This window comes from Convolutriloba macropyga, chromosome 1 (assembly GCF_964194025.1).
Source record: "Convolutriloba macropyga chromosome 1, txConMacr16.3, whole genome shotgun sequence".
In the NCBI taxonomy this organism is placed as follows: Eukaryota; Metazoa; Xenacoelomorpha; order Acoela; family Convolutidae; genus Convolutriloba; species Convolutriloba macropyga.
The window spans coordinates 9,568,662-9,590,903 of NC_134468.1; positions in this window are offsets into that span (position 1 = coordinate 9,568,662).

The window sequence follows — 22,242 nt, forward strand, 5'->3', positions numbered from 1 at the left end:
GGTTGACTATTCGCGATTTTAGACCGAGAGGATTGGCAGACTGGATTTTTTCGTTTATTCTGTTTATGATTCTGCATGTCCAGTAGACAAATTCTCCACGAGTCTTTTCTTTCTTGCACTTGTTTAGCTTGAAAAACATTGTGGACCTACCAGATTCAGGTTTGCAAGTGGGAATGTTGATGTTATGTTCTCCTTCAACAAGTAGTTTGGACATGAGCAGAATGTCATTGCACTGCATGAAGAGCGGAAGTGGTAGTACGTTGAGACGTAGCTGTTGGAGGTAGCTTCGATTGGATTCATAGCAGACCCAGTTCAAGGCACGTTTTTGAAAGCTCTCTAAGTCTCTGGTTGAACCACGGTTCAACCGTACGCAGTTCATTCCGTAGAGCAGTATTGGCAGAAGAATAGATTTGTAAAGTCCGAGTTTGACAGACACATTGACTTTCGGCGAAATGTTTCTTCGGAGTAGGTAAAGAGCAGGTATTTATTTCGTGTTTAATAAATTACAGAAATATTTTAAAACCCGATATCTCCTAAGGAGTCTCCTAAGGACATTTAGTCAGCGCGAAATTGTTGATGCTTCAATGGGAGCTGTGGTTGAAGAAGGGAGATGTATAGCAGCCGCCCGTGCGCAATATGTATTATCTTTTGTAATTGAGCGTGGTACTTGTTTACAATACAAGGAGTGAAGTTTAATTAATAAGTAGATAAAAGCAGAAGAGAATGGTTTCAAATAAATGAAGATCTGATTGGGTGATTAACTCTGAATGTAGGTTTATTGTTCAATGAATGAGTTTTATCCTCAGTTTTGTCTGTACCCAATATCGGCTCTATCACCGTGGTAAATTAACCAAGTAAATACTGATAAGTCACAATTGTCATTCTCGTACGTCATTCATGTCATTCTCTGCCTCGTCCAGCCCGAAATTGTTGTATGCTTCTCGCGCCCACTCGTTCATCAGTATTTGGTATGCTTGATTAATGGTCATGAAAAACTCCTCATCTCCACCAGCATCAGGGTGCGTCAACAAGATCATTTTGTGGTAGTGTTTTTTGATCTGATCTTTTGAAGCAGAACTTTTTACCAACAAAATCTAGTACAATGTCGCTGGCCGATTCAATACATTCTTATTCCGAATCTCGAATAAAAATTTTGCTATGGCCTTCGTTTTGGCTTTCTCGTTCTTCAAAGAATGCTTTTGTCTATCAATTATAGTGTCTCTCCTTCGGCACTCACTCTCCAAGTGATGGTTATAGTTTTCCAATTGCTGAAGTTCTGACCTCAATTGGTCATTCTCTTTCTCCATTTTCTCCATGGCTTCGCTCTTTGTTTTTCCACACTCGGCACTCAGTTTTTCCAATGCTTCACTTGTTGCCTCTTTGATTTTTGTCGCAATGTTTGTATTGTTTTTGTCGAAGCTCGACAAGATCTTTTTGGAGTAAAGAGTTTGTACTCTTCATTTTCTCTATCTGTGCGCACTGGTTTTGCAGTTCCTCTTCAGTCTGTAGTGCTCGGGACCGAATATTGGTGGGTGCCAGAAGTTCTAGTGTAGACACCTTCCAGGTCCGTGACAGACAAGATCCCACTCGGTACACTCCCGGGGAAATCTCCGAAATAACTTTACACAACTCTGGCATATAGTACACATATTCACAAATTTGTGGGGTCTCACTGCCTGCTATGTTTAATAGAAACCATTTTTGCTTCTAAATTTTCTCAATAATCTCAGTCTTGAATTGAAGACTTTTCCCTTATTTTTTTGGTCTTGACCTCAAGACAACTCTTTTTCATTTTTTTTGGTCTTGAACTCAAGACAACTCATTTTAATTTTTTTTTAGTCTTGAACTCAAGACAAATCATTTTCATTTTTTTTTGTCCTGAACTCAAGACAAGTCATTTTCATTTTCATTCATTTTTTTGTGCTACTGAGCTCGATTAATGATCATGAAAAACTTCTCATCTCCACCAGCATCAGGGTGCGTCAACAAGCTTATTTTGTTGTAGTGTTTTTGATCTGATCTTTTGAAGCAGAACTTTTTACCAACAAAATCTCGTACAATGTCGCTGGCCGATTCAATATATTCTTATTCCGAATCTCGAATAAAAACTCTGCTATGGATTTCGTTTTGGCTTTCTCGTTCTTCAAAGAATGCTTTTGTCTATCAATTATAGTGTCTTTCCTTCGGCACTCACTCTCCAAGTACTGGTTATAGTTTTCAAATTGCTGAAGTTTCGACCTCAATTGGTCATTCTCTTTCTCCATTTTCTCCATGGCTTCGCTCTTTTTATCAGTATTGACTTTTAGATCGGCCAACTCCTGCTTAATTAAGTCGATTGTTTGCTCTTGTTCGGCATTTCTAGCTGCCGCCGCCTTAGGTTATCTCTTAGCGCCTCACACTCGGCACTCAGTTTTTCCAATGCTTCACTTGTTGCCTCTTTGATTTTTGTCGCAATGTTTGTATAGTTTTTGTCAAAGCTCGACAAGATCCTTTTGGAGTAAAGAGTTTGTACTCTTCATTTTCTCTATCTGCGCGCACTGGTTTTGCAGTTCCACTTCAGTCTACAGAGCTCGTGACCGAATATTTGTGGGCGCCAGAAGTTCTAGTGTAGACACCTTCCAGGTCCGTGACAGACAAGATCCCACTCGGTACACTCCCGGGGAAATCTCCGAAATAACTTTACACAACTCTGGCATATAGTACACATATTCACAAATTTGTGGGGTCTCACTGCCTGTTATGTTTAGTAGAAACCATTCTTGCTTCTATAGTTTCTCAAAACTCTCAGGTTTTCATCACTTACATTTAAGTTATTATTCATCGACCACTGATATATCTCACGATTGAATTTCTTCAGCGTTTCTCCATATTGTTGAAAACTGCCGTCTTCAAATTTCACAACATTTGGGTACAGCGGGTTGCATTCAGCGATTGTATAATTATGATACATAATTTTTGGTAATAGGGTCCATATATCTAATAGAAGAAAAATTCTGACCCTCTAACACAGGATCTTCTTCTGTGCAAAAAAGAAGTTTTGTTATTGTTGCTACCATCTTTGCACATTTATGAACATATAACACAGATCCTGCTCTTTCGACGTGAGTTCCTTTCTCGAAGAGCGTTACCGATGGACTAACAATTTTTTTTGATATTTCAATCATAGATTGAATTTTTAGTCGTTGAATCTCGCATTGGAGCGTTCTAATTTTCATAAAAAAAGTTCTCTCTCCTTGAGAAGTTCGAAACTTGAGGTGTCAACAACGCTTGAAAGAAACATTTCCATGGCTATTTTAAGATTACCAGTTTTCAGTTCTGAACTTTCCTCGGAGTAAAAAACACCTGGAACTCCGGTTGTTTTCACCTGCTATCCACACAAACTAATTGCTTTTTCCTCTAAGATTTCAAATGCAAAATCTTCATATTTGTTTTTGTGTAAAATTTTTCCGCTGATAAAAGTGGTCTTGTTGTTACCAAAAATTTTACAGGGTCCTCCTTATTAAAGTGTCTGATCGTTTGACATGTTTGCTCACCTTGATTTTCAAAATAAATAGTTTACTAAGTCGTCTTCAAAATATGTTGTTTTGATAAAAAAGTTTTCAAGAAACCTAGGGGATCCTTAAATCTTAAGAGGTTTCTTTGTATCAGCTTTCCCCAAATTGTTCCGATGTAAAGTTTTGCATTGATCATCACATTTCCAATAAGTTTTACTCCTGTAGGTGAAACCCACTCTACAGGCTCAGCATACATAGCACCTTCACGATTATTTTTTTTTCATGAAGCTCTGGCTATGCTCCTTGGCATAAGTAGTTTCACTTGCTCGTTGTAAAATCTTTTCCGTTACTGAATTGTTGACTTTAAAGGTTTTATCTCCAAAACTTGGTAAAGCAAAGTTTTTGTTTTGCCAAATGCTCCTACAGGTTCCCTCGTTTAATGGATATATGGATTTTAGGAGTCTTGAGTTTTTGGTAATAATGACAACATTGTCATATACAATGCTCTTTTTAAGTGCAGACACAGTATATGCCGCTTCATACATGCAAAATCTTAATTTTATCTCGGGCTGAACCTAAGCATATATCAAACTACCTTCTTCTATTGTTTTCGATACTCAAATTTTGTTATCAGACTTTGTACTCTGATCCAGAGAACATGTTTTTGCTGATACGATATTGTCAAAATCATAACCGTATAATTTAATACAAAGTGAAGGAGAAGCAAAAATGGCTAGCAATGCCAGATAAAAACATAGTGATATTCCATCACACGATGCTCGAGACGAACTCGTCTTTCTTTTTGATTCCATTATTTCTTTCTGGATTTTCCTGGAACAAAAACATCATCAGTTTCCTGGCTGCTAAAGTACTCCTCATCTTGCTCCGTAAAGTAATTTTTTAATCTCTCAGGCACCGATTTTAATCGACTGCTAGACCTTGTAGCCATTTCTGATGCCTTTGGATTACTATTAATCTTTTCTTCAGTACTTTTTGTTTTACTACTAGATTGCTGTTGCTTTTTTCTGGTTTTGAAATTTTTGTTTATGCTGGTTTTTTTTAGTGTACTCTGTAGCTTTTGATGAAGTTGCGTCTCCTCCCTCGGGAACATTTTGTGCCTTCTCTTGCTTTTTAGAGTTTTCTGGCTCTGATTCTTTAGCTTCATTCTCAGACGTTTCATTTGTAACAATTAGTCAATCGTTAGCATCCTCAGCTTCGGATTGATTTTCTATGTTTAGATTGCTTTCATTGTCTGTTGATGATTCTATTTCAATTATACCGCCATCGTCTGAGCTGTTCAAATCTCTATTCTATTGCTCCTTAATGGTTGTTTTTCTTTTCGCCTGAGGCTCAGGCGTGAATGGTTTTTCTCGTGTTTTATATTTCTTCAGTCGGTCATAATGGACCTTAATAGCTTTCCTCGTCTTTTTATCTTCTACCTCGAAATTCAAATAGTTTATAGTTTCAACAATTATGTATGGTCCTCTATTGAAAGAAGTAAATTTTCTTGTTTCTCCTTTTTTAGCCGTTGGGTTGAAAACTAACACTTCTTCGCCAACTTTATAGCTCAGCCCATACTTACTGCGATCATAATACGACTTCTGGCGTTCCTGTTTGACATCCATATACTCTCGCATCAACTGGTGCGTTTCCTGTAGTTTCTGTTTCATCGGGAAAACGTAGTCACTTGGTGTTGCATATATTGTCGTCTGTGGTGTGCTATAGATGCAGTCTATAGGTAGCGACAGTGGAAAACCCATTACCACAAACGCTGGGATGTTTCTTGTTACACTATGAATTGATGTTACCAAGGGAACCTACCGTTTAGTTGTAGAGTAAGTGGTAGGTTCCTATAGTCACCAGTGGCCGAGCGGTAGGTTCCTATAGAACAAGAGCAGTCAATCGACTTACTTAAGCTAGATTTGGCCGATTTAAAAGTAACCAAGGGTCAGCAGATAGGTGTAGACTAAGCGGTAGGTTCCTATAGGCTGCTATAGTCACATGTAAATTTCTGAAGTTGAACTTGAATATCTGCAGACCCCATTCTAAGCATTTTCCCGTTGTTGGCAGCTATTATATTTTTATTGCACATTCTGATCTGGCTCCGTTCCCCCAATTGCTTGTAGAGTGTGTCGCTTATAGTATTAACACTACTTCTACTATCAATTAAGGCCATTATCAATTTGTCTTTTATCATTTTCTTTAAAAAAACAACACCTCCACTGGGCTGTTTCCGCCACGCAAGGTTTTTACCTAGTCGGCTGAAAGTGAAGCCCTGCCATTTCCAGCTAGTTCTCGTGTTAATACGGACAATTTTGTTTGAAGTGATTTGGGATCCCACATTCGAAACACTTTATGCATTCCATAGATGCATGGTTTCGCTGACGGCAACGGCGACATTTTTCTTTCTCGAAACTCACCGCTGCCTTCGATTGCTCGGCACGACTCTCGTGCGATTGATCTTGGCTTCTGTTCTAACCTCCCGGTGTTAGCGAACGCGCTCTACTTTCGTAATTGTTTCGTCTATGCTCAGCGCTGCCTCTGGTATGGCTATTAGTACATCTATTTCAATCTCCGTTCTCTCCTGAACTTCGCTCACTACCGCGCAGAAACTCTTTTGGCCGCGCTCCTTGCAGTGAAAACTTTTGATTCTCTTGCCTATTAGGTTGATTAGTCTGCAGTGTTCGCACTAAATCGTTAATTGAGTTAACTAGTTGTGTGTTTTCATTCGACTGGATGGCAGAAACCCGCGGCTCATTATCGTCCTCCTCAATTCTCCGATTCTCGTGACTGCTTCAAGGTGTAGTGCTCTTTCTAAAGCTTTGTCTAAAGTCATATCCGCGTCACCCAAGTTCTTTCTTAGGTCGAGTCGCACCTGACTATTTTCTATGCATTCAAGGAATCCCCTCAAAATGAGATAATCTCTTATCTCATTAAACTCCTGAGGGTATGCTTTCAAGGCTAAAGTTTGCAAATCACCAAGAAAATCTGTTAATTTTTCACCGGGCTGCTGGACTCTCCTAGCTAGCCTCCCCCGGAACACTACTGGTTTCTCATTATACTGTTGTCTGAAAGCCTTAACGGTCTCTTCATAACTCTTTCTAGTGTCCTCCTAAAGTGTACGATAGAAATCAATAGCCAACTTTTGTAACCTTAACGCGAAATAATGCGGCCGTTCATCAATTTCGGTCTCGGCGCCGTTTACTGTTTCTTCTCTTTGCCACTTTTGAAGTTGTGACAAGAGCTCAAAGTGTGTAACATAACTTTCAAATTCATTTGATCCAGTAAGCGTTTCCGGTAACAGCGTTTTTGAGGAGTGGCGCGCCATCCTTAGTCTATTTAAAAGCTGTTGTTATTCAAAATATTTCTCTTAATCTGTTCTAAACTCGAACTATTTTTCCGACACTCTAATCAACAGCTATTAAATATGATTGAAACTCTAATTCCCTTTCCAATAAATGCAAAAAAACTCGAGGTTTAATGCATGAGTTTAAGTCAAATTAAGTCAAATTAAATTACTGATGTTTCTGAACGCTATTTTATTATCAAAAAAACATGTACGGCCTGATTTATGCTATTCGAATATTTAGGGAGTACTCACTTGAAAGTTCCAAGATGACAGTTGTATTTGTCGAATCCCGATAGCAGTCCACAATTACTCTTCCGGGTCGTGATGTTAAGACGTCGAACTCAAGTTTAAAAGTTGGTTTTCAAACAAAAAAATAGATTTCTTTTTGAAATTAGTACAACGCTCAATATTATTGGGTGGTGGTTTTCAATTTACTTTTAATCTCTGTCGCCACTATAGCAGCCGCCCGTGCGCAATATGTATTATCTTTTGTAATTGAGCGTAGTACTTGTTTAAAATACAAGGAGTGAAGTTCAATTAATAAGTACATAAAAGCAGAAGAGAATGGTTTCAAATAAATGAAGATCTAATTGAGTGATTAAGTCTGAAGGTAGGTTTATTGTTCAATGAATGAGTTTTATCCTCAGTTTTGTCCGTACCCAATATCGGTTCTATCACCGTGGTAAATTAACCAAGTAAATACTGATAAGTCACAATTGTTAGTATTGCTCGAAGCCCGAGCTTTATCTATTTCAATCTGTCGACTCCTATCAAGATTGTGTCAGTCATTAACCAAGTAATAAATTAAAATTTGAACTAAATCTTTGACCTTGAAACCCAAGGTTTTCAGTACACCTTTTTTTACACATACGTGTGACACTCACAACTGTCAGTTTGACATCTACTTTTGCCATTACTAGTTTGTTTTCTAATGCTGTCTGTCTTTTGCTTTACTATTTTCTCAGCTGATGTTTGTATATTATCATTTTATTGGTAGATTCAAACAATACGAAGTGCTTCATGAAGACGTAGTGCTAGGAGGGCCCCGGACCAGCCAATATTGTGTTCGGGAGAGGCATTTCTTAATTTAGTTTTTTTTAAATTTTAGCTATCAAAGCACTGTTCAAGATGGAAAAATCATACAGAGTAGGTAGCAAAAGAATCGTCTCTTATGGGGCCTTGATATCCAACTCAATGCTAATGAGCTATGAATAATGGTATTGAGGATTCCGTTGTGACTGAACAACAATTAGTGTTATATTTAAAAATCTGCATTAGCTGAAATATAACACAAACCAGAATAAGCATTGAACTCATAGGCCGATTCAATCCAGCTAAAAAACATCAAAATTTGAAAAAACAGGTTAGTTTGATTCATCTACTTTCCTGGTTTTAAGTAGCTTGGATAGAATCTTGTCGCAACAGCTGGGTAACTGACGGATATTTGGTTGCATGGGCCCTTAGGGCTTGAACAATGTGCAGGGATGGGGTTTAGGGAACTGTCTGATGTGGGGGTGGGGGGTGCCAGATCAATTTCTGAGAACCGCCCTTTACACCATAAGTATAAGTCTCCAAAACAGTTTCAGTGAATCGCAAAGTAGTGAGCTGAAACCCTCTAAGATGAGATTTACATCCCTTATCCTTATACCATGAGCTACATGTCGTTTTGTTATTTGCAAAAATTTTAAAGGGGAAAGTTGATTTAAACTGGAAACTTCATGTATCAATAACCGAGCCAGATACAACTCGATACCAAACGACTCGTAACTTCATTTGTCGACAACCAAAACTCAGGAAATGTGAATCCGATTATTGGTACAGGGCCTGCCACCTTGCGAACACCTTCAACGAGTTCTTCCAATACGATATCATATTTCATGAAAACAAGAAAGACAAACTTTTAGAAACCATTTTCTGTGATTGCTCCGATTGCAGAAAATAGTGGAATCAAGACCAAAACTTCTATGGGAGCAATCACCTCGGCTTGCCGAAAAGTCAAAACAACAACAACAACAATATACGTGATAAAGCATTCTAACTACTATTCAGCGTTAATGAGAGTAGTAGATGATGACATCACGCCACATAGAAGCAGCTAAAGTGGGGCATCAACAAAAAAGAGTCAAGTGGAGAGAGAGAGAGAGAGAGAGAGAGAGAGAGAGAGAGAGAGAGAGAGAGAGAGAGAGAGGCAGAGATAGTGTGAGATAAAACGTGACTGAGAAAGATAAGTAAAGAAACTCCAACCGACACGAGGGAGAGAGCGAGCCAGGAATATTATTCCTGATGGAATTCGACTCTGCATGTTCTAGTTTTCTAGCCGTAGTGGTAATTAACTCATAAAGAAAAAAAACTGTTTGGAACAAAGAAAATAGAACAGACAATAAAAAAAAAGAATATAGAAAAAGTTCCAAATTTCGCAGTGAATAAATGCTCAAAACTTTTTTTGGTCTCTGGAGTTCTGTCACGTATACCAATTTGCAAGACATGAAAATATTTCTTAGCCAGTAATGTTTGTTGAACAAATGGGACAGAAAGAGTCAAATATATTTTAAAAAATTGGGCAAGTTTTAACAAAATTTAGCTGAATATGTCATTTTAATTTATTCAGAACTACTTTCAATCTATGCTCATGGAACTTGCACTTCTATATTTTAGCTACGTTAGGTACCCGTTGTCTATGTTTTTAAATTTTTGACTGATCTTAATTGCTATCTATTTAAATATTTTGTTGGTTTTCTCCTAACATTGAAATGATAAGTGCGCCGAATTGTGTTCCATTTCTTTTATTTTAAATTGCAAAAATAACCGACTAACGTGGGGCGAAGAGCTCTCAAACGACAGGCGAGCAGTTGGCTTCATCAGTAGCTAGCCTCGGTTCAGTAATGCTAGCTTTAGCTTGATTCGATTCTGCAAATTTTTCTAGCCTTGTTATCAAATAAATCGAATAAAAAACTGATATTTGAAACAAGTAAAAACAAAACTTAAAAGAAAAGCTTTGAGATTTCGCTTTGAAAATCTTAAAAACTTTTTTTGTCTCTGGAGGTATGAAAAGTAACCCATCTAAAGTACTTTAAAAGCTTCGTTGGCCAGTAATGATCAGTGAACTCAAAAAAGGACAAAAATATTCAACATTTTATAAACATTTGTTAATTTTAACAAAATCTTGCTAGAATTCAAGATATTAAGAACTTCAAAACTTTTTCCTTGTCTCAAGAGACTCTCCAGTATCCTTTTTTCAAGCTTTAAATAATTTCACTGGCTCAAAGCTCCATAAACTGGGAACATAATAATTTGCCATAAATCTGAAAAAAAATTTTATCAAAAATTGCTAAAGCTGGAGTCAATTAAATATTGATAACCATTCCACTAACTCTAACAATTATGCGACAACTTATCATCAAACCTTGGAGGATGTCCACAGGACCCTGGTGACGGAAAAAATAGTAAAAATTCAAAAAGATTGAAAACCTCGTAAAAATTGCAATTTTTTAAAAAAAATGCTGATATTAAAATCTTGGAAAACATTCCATTAAATTTAGAAGCTGTGCAGTAACCTATAATCAGACTCTAGAGGAGGTTATGTGGCTCTTCACAATCGCAAATTTTAACAAAGTCTTGCTAAAATTCAAGACATTAAAATCTTCAAAATCATTTCATTGTCTAAAAACACCATCCAGTTTCCCTATTTCAAGCTTTAAATAGTTTTACTGGCATATAATGATCCATAAACTTGGAGCATGACAATACTTTTCCAATTATTCGAAAAAAGAATAAATTTGATCAAAACATATCTAGAGTCCATAAATATTGATAACCATTCTATTAACTCTAGAAACTATGCAACAGTTTAGCATCAAAACTCGAAGATGGCCTCTAGGACCCTGGTGCCGGAAAAGATAAAGAAATTAAATTAGTAGCGGTAGTAGTAGTAGTAGTAGTAGTAGTAGTAGTGGTGGTAGTAGTAGTAGTAGTAGTAGTAGTAGTGGTGGTAGTAGTAGTAGTAGTAGAAGTAGTAGTAGTAGTAGTTGTAGTAGTAGTAGTAGTAGTAGTAGTAGTAGTAGTAGTAGTAGCAGTAGTAGTGGTAGTAGTATTAGTAGTAGTAGTAGTAGTAGTAGTAGTAGTAGTAGTAGTAGTAGTAGTAGTAGTAGTAGTAGTAGTAGTAGTAGTAGTAGTAGTAGTAGTAGTAGTAGTAGTAGTAGTAGTAGTAGTAGTAGTAGTAGTAGTCGTAGTAGTAGTAGTAGTAGTAGTAGTAGTAGTAGTAGTAGTAGTAGTAGTAGTAGTAGTAGTAGTAGTAGTAGTAGTAGTAGTAGTACAAGTAGTAGTGGGGAGGAGAGGTAGGGGGCAAAATCCAACCTCTCCTCCCCGCGGTGTCCCCTGGTGTAAGTGGTGCAGCAGCTGCCCGTAGGGCAGATGCATAGTACCACCGAGCTAACGAGGCAAGGGTCCTCTAGTTGGTAGCAGCACTAGTTGTATATTAGCCTGAAAACCCAATGCAATGAGTTCAAACAAAAATGGCCCCGAGTCCCGGGAAAAGGGGTGCGCAGAATCTCCCGTGGAATAAAAATCTCAGAATTGGAACCCTCAATGTCAGGACACTGGCTCAATCAGGCTCACTAGAACGCCTAAAAATGGACCTGATGAAGTTGAATTTGGGCGTTCTGGGAGTGCAGGAAACAAGACTGGAGGAGCAGGAAATAGATCTTGGCGACCACAAGCTCTTCCTCACTCATTCCTGGCTATCGACCGCAAAAGCGAGACAAGGAGGAGTTGGTATTGCAGTGACGAAAAGACTTGCCGGTAGCATAGTTGAGCAAGTTGCTGTTAGTGAGCGAGTGGCTTATGTGAAGTTTGCAGCTCAGAGACGAGCTAACCTTGTTGCGATTGTGTGTTGACGACTTGGCAAATGAAGCTGACGACTTGGCAAAAGACAATTTTTGGAATCAGTTGAGCAGCTTGGTATCCAGTTTCAAACAAAGGGAGAGAGTCTGCCTCGTCGGAGACTTCAATGCGGAAACTGGTCAACAATCTGATGTCAACTTGCCTTGCCGAGGCCCCTTTGGAATGGGCGAGGAGAATGGTAACTCAGAAAAATAGTTGTCCTTTTGTGTCTCTCATGATCTATTGTTTGGTGGAACCTGGTTTCGACACCGGTTAGTATACCGGTCGGTATAAATTTAATCCACCTGACCAACAGATGTATTAGATAATATCTCATTCGGTTCGAGGCACAGGAGTTGTTTGCACAAAGTTAGAACAAGGAGGGGAACGATCACTCTCACCGATCACAAAAGTGTCATTGCTGAAGTGCGATTCAAAATAGTGGCAGAGAAGCCGCGCAGTCAACCAAAAATCTGCTCTATCAAGTTGCGCGATGAAGTCACGCGTGAAGCTTTCTGCGCAGAAGTGAAACGCTATCTTGATGAGAGCGATTTTGTTGTAGGGGTAGAACAATCTGGGGCAAATTTTCGAACGGCTCTTAATGCAGCGGCAACAAAACTACTCATCCCCGAAAAGCGCGTGCACAAACCCTGGATTACAGTTGAAATGCTGTTTTGATTAGGAAACGGGCCGAGATGCTGCTGAGGAAGCATAGTAGCGCGGAGGCGCTGCTAATGTTCTCTAATTGCTGCAAAGAGGTACGAAAAGCCTTAAGATCTGACAAAAGAGAGTGGCTGAAAGACAAAGGTGAAACAATACAAGATTATTCAGACAAAGGTGATCTGAAAGAAGCGTTTGGGGAGTCAAAACAGTTATGCCGGAAGTGGAGTCCACACATAAGTAAATTAGTTTCAACCACAGGCGAGCCTCTGAAAACAAAAAGAAGAAAGGTTGGAACGTTGGACCGAGCACTTTAAGCATCTGTTAAATCCAGCAACGACTAGCGGAAATTCTGTATTGAGCATATTGGAAGCATCCGAGAGTCTTGAAATAGACCTAGATCCAATTCGGTTTGATGAAGTTCTATATGCCGTCCGTAACCTGAAAAACGGTAAAGCAAGTGGACTGGACCAGACAATATTTCTGAAATTCTCCGTATTGCTAAAGTCGCATAATGGAATCGCTGAATGGCTGTGGGACATTGTCAACAAGTGCTGGACTGAAGAAAATCTTCCACAAGACTGGAAGTTAGCAGAATTTGTCCCGCTATACAAAAACAAAGGAAAAAGATCTGAGTGTGGTAACTATCGCGGAATTTTATTGCTCTCGGTTCCTGGAAAAGTTTTTGCATCAATCATCCTGAATAGATGCAAAGATGCACTTGATCATGTGCTAAGAGAAGAACAATGCGGATTCCGAAAGAGTAGGGGCTGCACTGACCAATTGTTTGCGTTGATGCAAATACTAGAGAAATGCATGGCCTTCCAATTGGATGTCTTTTTTTGTTTCATTGATTTCCGCGCGGCATTCGATTCGGTGGACCGCGAGATGATGTACAAGATAATGAAACATTACGGGCTCCCACAAAAAAATGTGAATGTCATCCGCAACAGTTACGAAGGCTTCAAGTGCTGCGTCAAGGCAGAGGGTGAGAAGGGCCAGATGTTTGACGTAAAAACTGGTGTTCGCCAGGGTGATGTATGGTCGCCTATTCTCTTTGGCCTTGTGATAAACTATGTGCTGGCTAATTCAGTTCAAGGGGGAACCGACATTGGACGCTGTGTTGCTGATCTTGACTTCGCCGATGATGTTGCCCTATTGGGCGTCTCTGATTCCGAAGTTCAGCAAATCTACATAGAATTGAATCTTTAGCCGAGGCTGTTGGCCTAATGATCAATGTTGGGAAGACAAAGAATATGGGTGTTAAATGCGAAAAAACCGGAACCAGTGTAATCATTGCTCAAAAGAACTTGGAAGTTCTTACAGGAAACAACAAAGGCCGTTTTGGAACTCTCATTGAGGCCGAAAACCAATCTTGACTACTCATTGGCAGGGAGCTGCTGGTGGGCACAAAAAAGAATAATGCGGGCTGGTTCGAGACACTAGCTGGTAAGAAACTTAGATTGAAAAGTTCAGCGGAGGCTGAGATTGTGGCAGTTAGCAGCCACGAGAGGTCAGTGGTTGCTGATCTAGTGTCTACGGCAAATAACAGATCATCTGCGGTCTCTGATGACAAGAGTTGTGTATGTTCAGGTTGTAAAGGTCGCTTAGACACTGCAAGAGACTGCGAAGTGCATGAAGCCAGATTCTGCAAGTCTAAGAATTCGAAGAGTGTCAAAGACAGCGCGTCAAAGTTTGTTGGGCTAGAGAAAAGCCTCACTTGTCAGAAGTGCACTGGGAGTTTTGCGACTGTGAAAGGCCGACGAGTTCAGGAGTCACAATACTGCGGCAGAGAAAAAGCTGGAAGATCTCGCTTTTTCTCCTGCAATGTCCACGATCGAGATGGAGTGGAGCTCGAAAATGTAGAAGCTTTCAAGTGTCTCTGTTCTTTCGTGAGCTTGCAACATGGTGACTTAAAGGAAATCAGTGTCAAGCTGGCGGATGGGAGACAGCGATTTACGAGCTTTCAGAAGCTTTGGAAGAGCAAACAACTTAGTATTCCCCTCAAATGCAAGTTATACAGAGCTCTCGTGTTATCAGTGGTCTTATATAGCTCTGAAACGTAGAACATGAATAAATCAACGCAATGGAAACTTGAGAGCTTTCACACCAGTTGTCTGCGAAGGATACTATGTTTTTCATATCTGGAGTGGGTAACAAATGAAGAACTACCGGCTAGATCACGTATGTCGACACTTTCAGCAATGATCATGACTAAACGGTTGAAATGGTTTGGCCATGTCCTGAGTATGAATGAAGATCGTCTAGCGCTCCGAGCCTTCACCTGGGAGCCGCCAGAAAAATATCCTTATGCTAAACGAGCTCTAGGGGTCTACGCAAGACGTGGCTGGATCAACTTGAAGAAGATTTCTCAAGGAACAACATGAGCTACATCACCTTACGACAGAAAGCGAAAAGAGAGTCTAAATCCTGCTTCAACAATTTTGTCGAGCAGCATTTCCTGGATTAAATAAACGCAAATAAGCTCAAACTTATATGCATTTTATTAGCTTGTTTATACTTATTGTCATTGTTCCTTTACTTCTTTATGTAATTTAAATGTTCAAACAGTAGTTGGCAGTAGTTGTAGTAGTAGTAGTAGTAGTAGTAGTAGTAGTAGTAGTAGTAGTAGTAGTAGCAGTAGTAGTAGTAGTAGTAGTAGTAGTAGTAGTGGTAGTAGTAGTAGTAGTAGTAGTAGTAGTAGTAGAAGTAGTAGTGGTAGTAGTAGTAGTAGTGGTAGTAGTAGTAGTAGTAGTAGTAGTAGTAGTAGTAGTAGTAGTAGTGGTAGTAGTAGTAGTAGTAGTGGTAGTAGTAGTAGTAGTAGTAGTAGTAGTAGTAGTAGTAGTAGTAGTAGTAGTAGTAGTTGTAGTAGTAGTATCAGAAAAGGACGTTCCTGCTATATGGAGCAGTGGGTGTCCTTATCAGCGTCCGTCCGGGACGCCGCTCCTCGGTATGATCAACTACGTCCTATATGCAGAGCCCAGACTAGGGGTGTAAGGCAGCAAGTACCGGGCTGAGATGGTAGTTCGACACCGGATCTATCAGATAAGCCCCTAACTTTTAACTTTTTCGAAGAAAAAAGGCCCACTACCGGCTTGGTAGTGGGCCTGCTTTTCTTGGGTGAGTAGACAGTTTTGCTACCCCGGTTTTTTTATCGGACAGTTCTGCTAACTTTTTTTGTAAGCTGATTTCTGCACTTTGCAAAGGCTTCTGGAGTTGATTCAAAGTGCAAATGAAAGCTCACTAACAGTTTTTCATAATCTGTTTTCGGCTTTTTTGAATTTCAAGGTATAAATAGGAGCTACTTTTCGAGTAGTGGATTCAGTAGACCGCGCTGCTAGTGCTTATACGTGTAGGAGATTCCCAATTTACATTTTGGATGACTTTTTTTTTGCACCAATATCATTGTATTGGCCTGGAAAGACATCCTAGCATAGGTATCTAAAATCATTATTTGTGGTACCTACCTAGCGTTAGTTGTACAGTTAGGGAGGACCCCGCTGCTAACATTGATGATCAAACACCTCTCATTATCTTACCTGTTGATCGTTCCGAACAAATTTTTCACCTTTCCGAACTGTTATCGCACTGTATGAAGGCAAAAAGAAACTTAAAAAAATTTCTGCAAAGCTAGGAGAGAGAACTGTGCTCACTAATAGCAATGACACTTGATACAAAATTTCACCAAAAAATTTATCTCGGAGCCTGCTGCTACCCCACTACTTACATTTACCACATTTGAAATACTGATCTCTCTTCTGATCTCAATAGAAGACAATCACCGGCCCCAACATTTGAATAAACGTCCTTTCTAACATCTCCAATACATAATGGGCCTTCTATAATGTAAATAATGGGCCACGGACCAAACTGCTAATGCAGAAATCAAAAATGAACAATCTGGGTATTATAATCAACGAAGTAAAAGAAATTAGCTACACAGTAGCAAAAACAAAACAAAATATTAACAAAGCTACAAAGCTACAAACCAATCAGCTACAGTATCATAAAATAACTTATCTACAACAAAGACTCAACAAGATAAAGACGATGGAAGTTTGTGACAATCTAGCAGTATGGTCTGGTCTCACCAGTTTTCGAACTCAAGTTTAAACAAAGTTTCATTCAGCTAAGCGATTAACAAGTGCCTTCAGTTTGTCGTATATCTTGTTCACAAGGTTCTTGTGGGGGCTTTTTACAGTTTTGTCCCGAAGTGCAGCTTGGATTTCAGTCTTACTAGGAGTGGTCTTGGCCAGGGCAAATATGAGGAGCAGATCTTTTCCTCAGCCTTCCAGTTTATTCTAACGGAAAATTTGTTTAGGCTTGCGATAAACTCTCCTCTCCTCCGTTCCGGAACAACGCTCTGGTATTTCCTAGAGGCAGAGAGAATTGAGACATTCTCGTCCAAGTCCGAGAAAACTTCGTCGGGGTCATCAGGGTTGTCGTCAGCGTCCTCGAGATAGCGTGCCATCTCTTCTGCCTCAAGATCACTGTCGTCATCAAGAGCGTCCATGTGCTGTTGATGAGACTGAACTTCAAATATCGCTGTGACCTCCTCCTCGTCCATGTCAGACTCTTCGTCTAATTTGGGGAAACTAGCAGCCAGGTCCTCTCTCACATTGAATGAGCTTGGTCCAGGTTTGTTCTGATCTGGATATAGGTGTGGAAATAAAGGCCCGTCGTTGCTGGTATTGAGATAAATTGTGCTCTTCGCCATTTCATTGAACTCCTGCGGAGTTATATGAGCAGTGATGGTCCTAATTTTCTCTGTGGGAAGTCTGAAGAGTTTACCGTACTCGTGCATTACACTGCCTGAATTGACAAGATCCATTACATAGTGTCGTGTTTCGGTCCGGTCTTGGTGTGCCGTTTGCATAAGATGGGCTTGGTATAAGTGGGGGTTACTCTCTTTCTGACCGAACATATATGTAGACAGTACTCTGCGCATTGCCGTCGGATTAAATTGCCTGTTGAGCAAGGACCTCGGTGCTATCTCTGATATCGAGTGTTTATCAAAACGAGCTATGGACTTCTCTTTTTGATTCAATGTAGTTGGGAATAGACTTGTTTGACAGTTAGCTCGAACTTGACTGCGTACTGAGCACCAGTCTTGTGCTCAGTTGAGTAGACGATCTCACCTCTTCGCAACGGGGCGTACTGGTCGAAAGTAAGGTTCAGGATTGGCCCAGGCCGGGTTCCTGATAGTGCGTGGAAGTAAAAAAAGACAAGTCCTTTTAAAAAGTTATAAGAGTAATTGATAATAGTTCGGCTATCCAGGTGGTCCGTGACACACTGCAACATAGTTGCGCATTCTTCAGGAGATGGAGTTTCGCTTTTCTTTTTGTTCTGTAGAAGAACCTGATCCTTTTTCATTTGATGCCTGTAGTCCCCTGATATCTCAGACAAAACGTCCATCCAAACATCGTACGGAAGTTTCATCTGCTTCTGATTTCTTCTGATGTAACAAAGATACTTCTTGAGGACTACAATGAAGAGGACCATGGAGCTAGATTTGTAGTTACCCTTCTTTTTCACTTCTTCGATGAGCTTGGACGCGTCTTCGTGTCTCCTGAACTGTCCTCTTGTAACTCAAAGCCTATTTAGATGGTGTTGGAATGTCTTAGTGACCCTCTTATGAACTGCGTCCGTGCAGTTATTCTTACGGCAGGCCTTTTTTACTTGCTCTAACAAAATACTCCAATAGAATCCCACCGTTCACCTTGGGCTCCAGTAGCTGCGATAATTCATCTCTTACGAACTCAGGCATTTCATTGGGGTCCTTGGGATTATTAATCCGAGTGATATCGTTGTCAAAATGATCACGGAGGCCAACACTAACTTGGCGGTTCTTCCTGTCCCCTTTTGTCCTATGGTCAGTCGGATTGACGAAACGTCGGCGGCAGAGACTGCAGTCATAGACTGGATCTTTGCACGATCCGCTCCTGTTAAAGTGCCGTCTACAATCGAGAAGATAAAGGCGTACGCTCTTTGTCATGGCCTTGTGACTTTTGTAGTAATTCTGTGCCATATCCGCAAGTTTCCGTCCACAGACGTAGCACCTCGACTTGTGCTTTACTTGGTGAACTCTCGGACAGTCGAGCTGTTCCAATTCATCTAAATCGGATGCTTCTGAGATCGGGTCAGCTGAAAATAAAGTCAGAATCGATACCGCATATATACATAGCAACGAGGTCTGACCTCACTATTATTATTACTTACTGTACAGAAGATTCCCAAATGGCGTTCTGTGAGCACTCGTTTGCGAGTTTAGCTGTGAGTCCTGGTCCTCATCTACATTCTCACTACTTTTCTTCTTCTTATTTGGCTTGGGAGTGACTGGCGCAGACCTTTTGCGTTTGCTAGCTGAGCTGACCGTGAATCTTAATGGCGCATCGGAATACGTTGCGATATAGTCGTGGCATTTATCGACAATTTCCTTCCCGGAAGGTTCCGGGGTCATTGCCGTCAAACAGTCCTCCATTCAAAGACAAAACAAACTTGAAATATTCAAAAACATTGCACAGAAGGTAGTTTTACTATATGACACAAAGAGAGAGGAGCCTACTGCTTGTCGGTGGAAACTTGAAAAACCCAATTCCCCATTACAATAGATATAAAACCGCTGAAACAGATGCTAATATTGACCAAGAGTTCAACACACTGTCAAAAAATGGTTTTCCTACATCCAAAATTCACAAAGATTTCACTCTTCAAAAAAAATTATTTCACGGTATGAATTGTCGAAAACACAAAATGCCCGACTACTTAGTGTTCTGCTGTATTAGAAGGTATTTCCGCAACAGTTTGTGCTCAGGAAGTTTTTTCTGATCGATAGAGACCAAGACCGTCATACGAGCTTCCGGATGTGTTCACTTATTGATCTCCGTTTTTTCTAGTTTGAGGGTCCCCCTAAAAATTTTACGCCGAGGATATCCGACTACTGAAATTACTCTAGCAGCAGCGTAAAACATCTAAGTAGTAGTAGTAATAGTATTATTAGTAGTAGTAGTAGTAGTAGTAGTAGTAGTAGTAGTAGTAGTAGTAGTAGTAGTAGTAGTAAGAGTAGTAGTAGTAGTAGTAGTAGTAGTAGTAGTAGTAGTAGTAGTAGTAGTAGTGGTAGTAGTAGTAGTAGTAGTAGTAGTAGTAGTAGTAGTAGTAGTAGTAGTAGTAGTAGTAGTAGTAGTAGTAGTAGTAGTGGGGGACAAAATCCAACCTCACCTCCACGTGGTGTCCCCTGGGGGTAGGTCATGTGCTACGGCCCTCCGCTCACATGGTCAAGCTAACGAGGCACTGGTCTTCTAGTTTGTGGCGCAACTAGTCGTATCTCAGCCTTCAAACACCAAAGCAATGAGTACATTCAACCATGGCCCCGAGTCCCGGGTAAGGGGTGCTAAGAATCTCCCGAGGAACCAACTCAGAATTGCAACTTTAAACGTCAGAACACTGACCCAAGCCGGATCTTTAGAGGCTTTGAAAATGGATCTGGCGCAATACAAGTTGGATATTCTGGGAGTGCAGGAGACGAGATTGCAGGAGCAAGAAATTGATCTCGGAGACCACAAGCTCTACCTGTCTGACTCGTGGTTGTCTGGTGTAAAGTCGAGACAAGGAGGAGTGGGCGTTGCTGTAAAGAAGTCATTGATAAACAGCATCGTACAACAATTGGCTCTAAGTGAACGTATTTGCTACGTCAAGTTCGCGGCTCGGAGGAGAGCCAATCTAGCTGTTGTTGTCTGCTACGCACCTACGAATGAAGCTAGTCTCCAAGAGAGGGATTTGTTTTGGAGTCAACTTTCAGACCTGGTTTCCAGCTTCAAACATAGGGAGCGTATTTGTGTCATCGGTGACCTCAATGCAGAGCCTGGACACCAGTTGAATGACATCATGAGCTGCAGAGGCCCCTTTTGGAATGGGTGAAGAAAATGAAAACTCGGAAAAGTTGTTATCATTTTGCACTTCACACAAGTTGCTCGTAGGTGGTACATGGTTCCAGCATCGACAAGTGCATCGGTACACCTACAACCCTCCCAATCCGAGTTTTCGAAAAAAGATGCTGGATCACATTCTGTTTGCAGAGAGATACAGAGGATGTCTGACGAATGTGAGGACCAGAAGAGGCAAAACCACAATTACCGATCATGAACTGGTCATTGCGGAAGTATCTATGAAACTTTTGTCTAAAAAGCCATGTTTCACGCCCAGAATCAGTTGTGCAAAGCTGCAAGATGAAACAACGCGTGACTTATTCACGCAGGAGGTCAAGTTACATCTTGATAAGAGCGGCGATTTCGAGAATACAGAGCAGTCTTGGGACAATTTTCGAAAAGCCCTGAACCAAGCAGCAGTTAAATGCCTCCTTCCGGACAAGCGAGTGAACAAACCTTGGATTTCTCCAGATTCTCTGGAACTTATCCGGAAACGAGCTGATCTACAGTTGAAGAAACACAGCAGCGCGCTGGCGTTGTTAGAGTTCACAAACTGCTGTAAGGAAGTCAGAAAAGCTCTACGTGCAGACAAACGGGCATGGCTTGAACGCAAAGGCCAAGAAGTGCAGAGCTTTGCGGACAGAGGCAACTTGAAGGAGGTTTTTGGGGCATCACAGCAGATTTGCCGAAACTGGAGTCCCCAGTTGACCAAATTAGTTTCAAGCACTGGCGTCAACTTACGGACGAAAGAGGAACGACTTGAACGCTGGACGGAACATTTTAGTCAACTCCTGAATCCCTCAACATCCAGTTGCAGTACGAGATTGGATCCCGAAGAAGCAGCTGAAAGCTTGTCGATTGAGCTGAGCCCAATTCGATTTGAAGAAGTGCTTGAAGCTGTCCGCAGGTTGAAGAATGGCAAGGCAAGTGGACCCGATAACATTTCCTGTGAGATGTTGAAAGCACACAAGGGTATTGTCGAGTGGCTCTGGGACATCATAGATAAGTGTTGGTCGACGGAAGTTCTGCCCGATGACTGGAAGGTAGCAGAAATTGTCCCATTATACAAGAGTAAAGGAAAGAGGTCAGAGTGTTCGAACCACCGAGGGATCTCTCTATTGTCAGTACCAGGCAAAGTGTTCGCTTCCGTTATTCTCAATCGATGCAAAGATTCAGTGGATCGCGTCTTAAGGGAAGAGCAGTGCGGCTTCAGAAAAAGCAGAGGATGCGCCGATCAACTCTTTGCCCTGCGTCAAATAATAGAGAAATCAATGGCGTTTCAATTGGATATTAGCTTTTGTTTCATAGACTTTCGAGCGGCATTCGATTCTGTCGATCGTGAGCAGATGTACCAGATAATGAAACACTATGGTCTTCCGCAAAAAGTGATAAACATCATAAGAAACAGCTATGATGAATTCAAATGTCGAGTCAAAGCCGAAGGTGAGAAAGGACGCTTATTTGATGTCAGAACGGGCGTTAGGCAGGGTGATGTGTGGTCCTCAATCCTATTCGGCCTTGTCATCAACTACATTTTGGCTAACTCGGTGCATGGAGGATTAGACATTGGGAGATTGGTGGCTGACTTAGATTTTGCTGATGATGTTGCTCTCGTGGGGGTCTCAGACAGTGAGGTGCAAGAAAACCTACATCGAATCGAGGCCCTTGCGGAAGCCGCTGGTCTGAAGATTAATGTGGCCAAAACAAAGAATATGGGCGTAAAATGCGACAGCCAAAATGTTGTTGCAGTGCCTAGTATCCAACAGAACGTGGAGATACTCACTGGAACACATAAAGGCAAACTAGAACTCCTGGAAGAGACATCTAGCCAGTCACGACTAACCATCAGCACGGAGGTGCTGCTTGGAACGAAAAAGAAAGCGGGCTGGTTCGAAATACAAGATGGCCGGAAGCTAAGATTGAAAAGCTTAGCGGA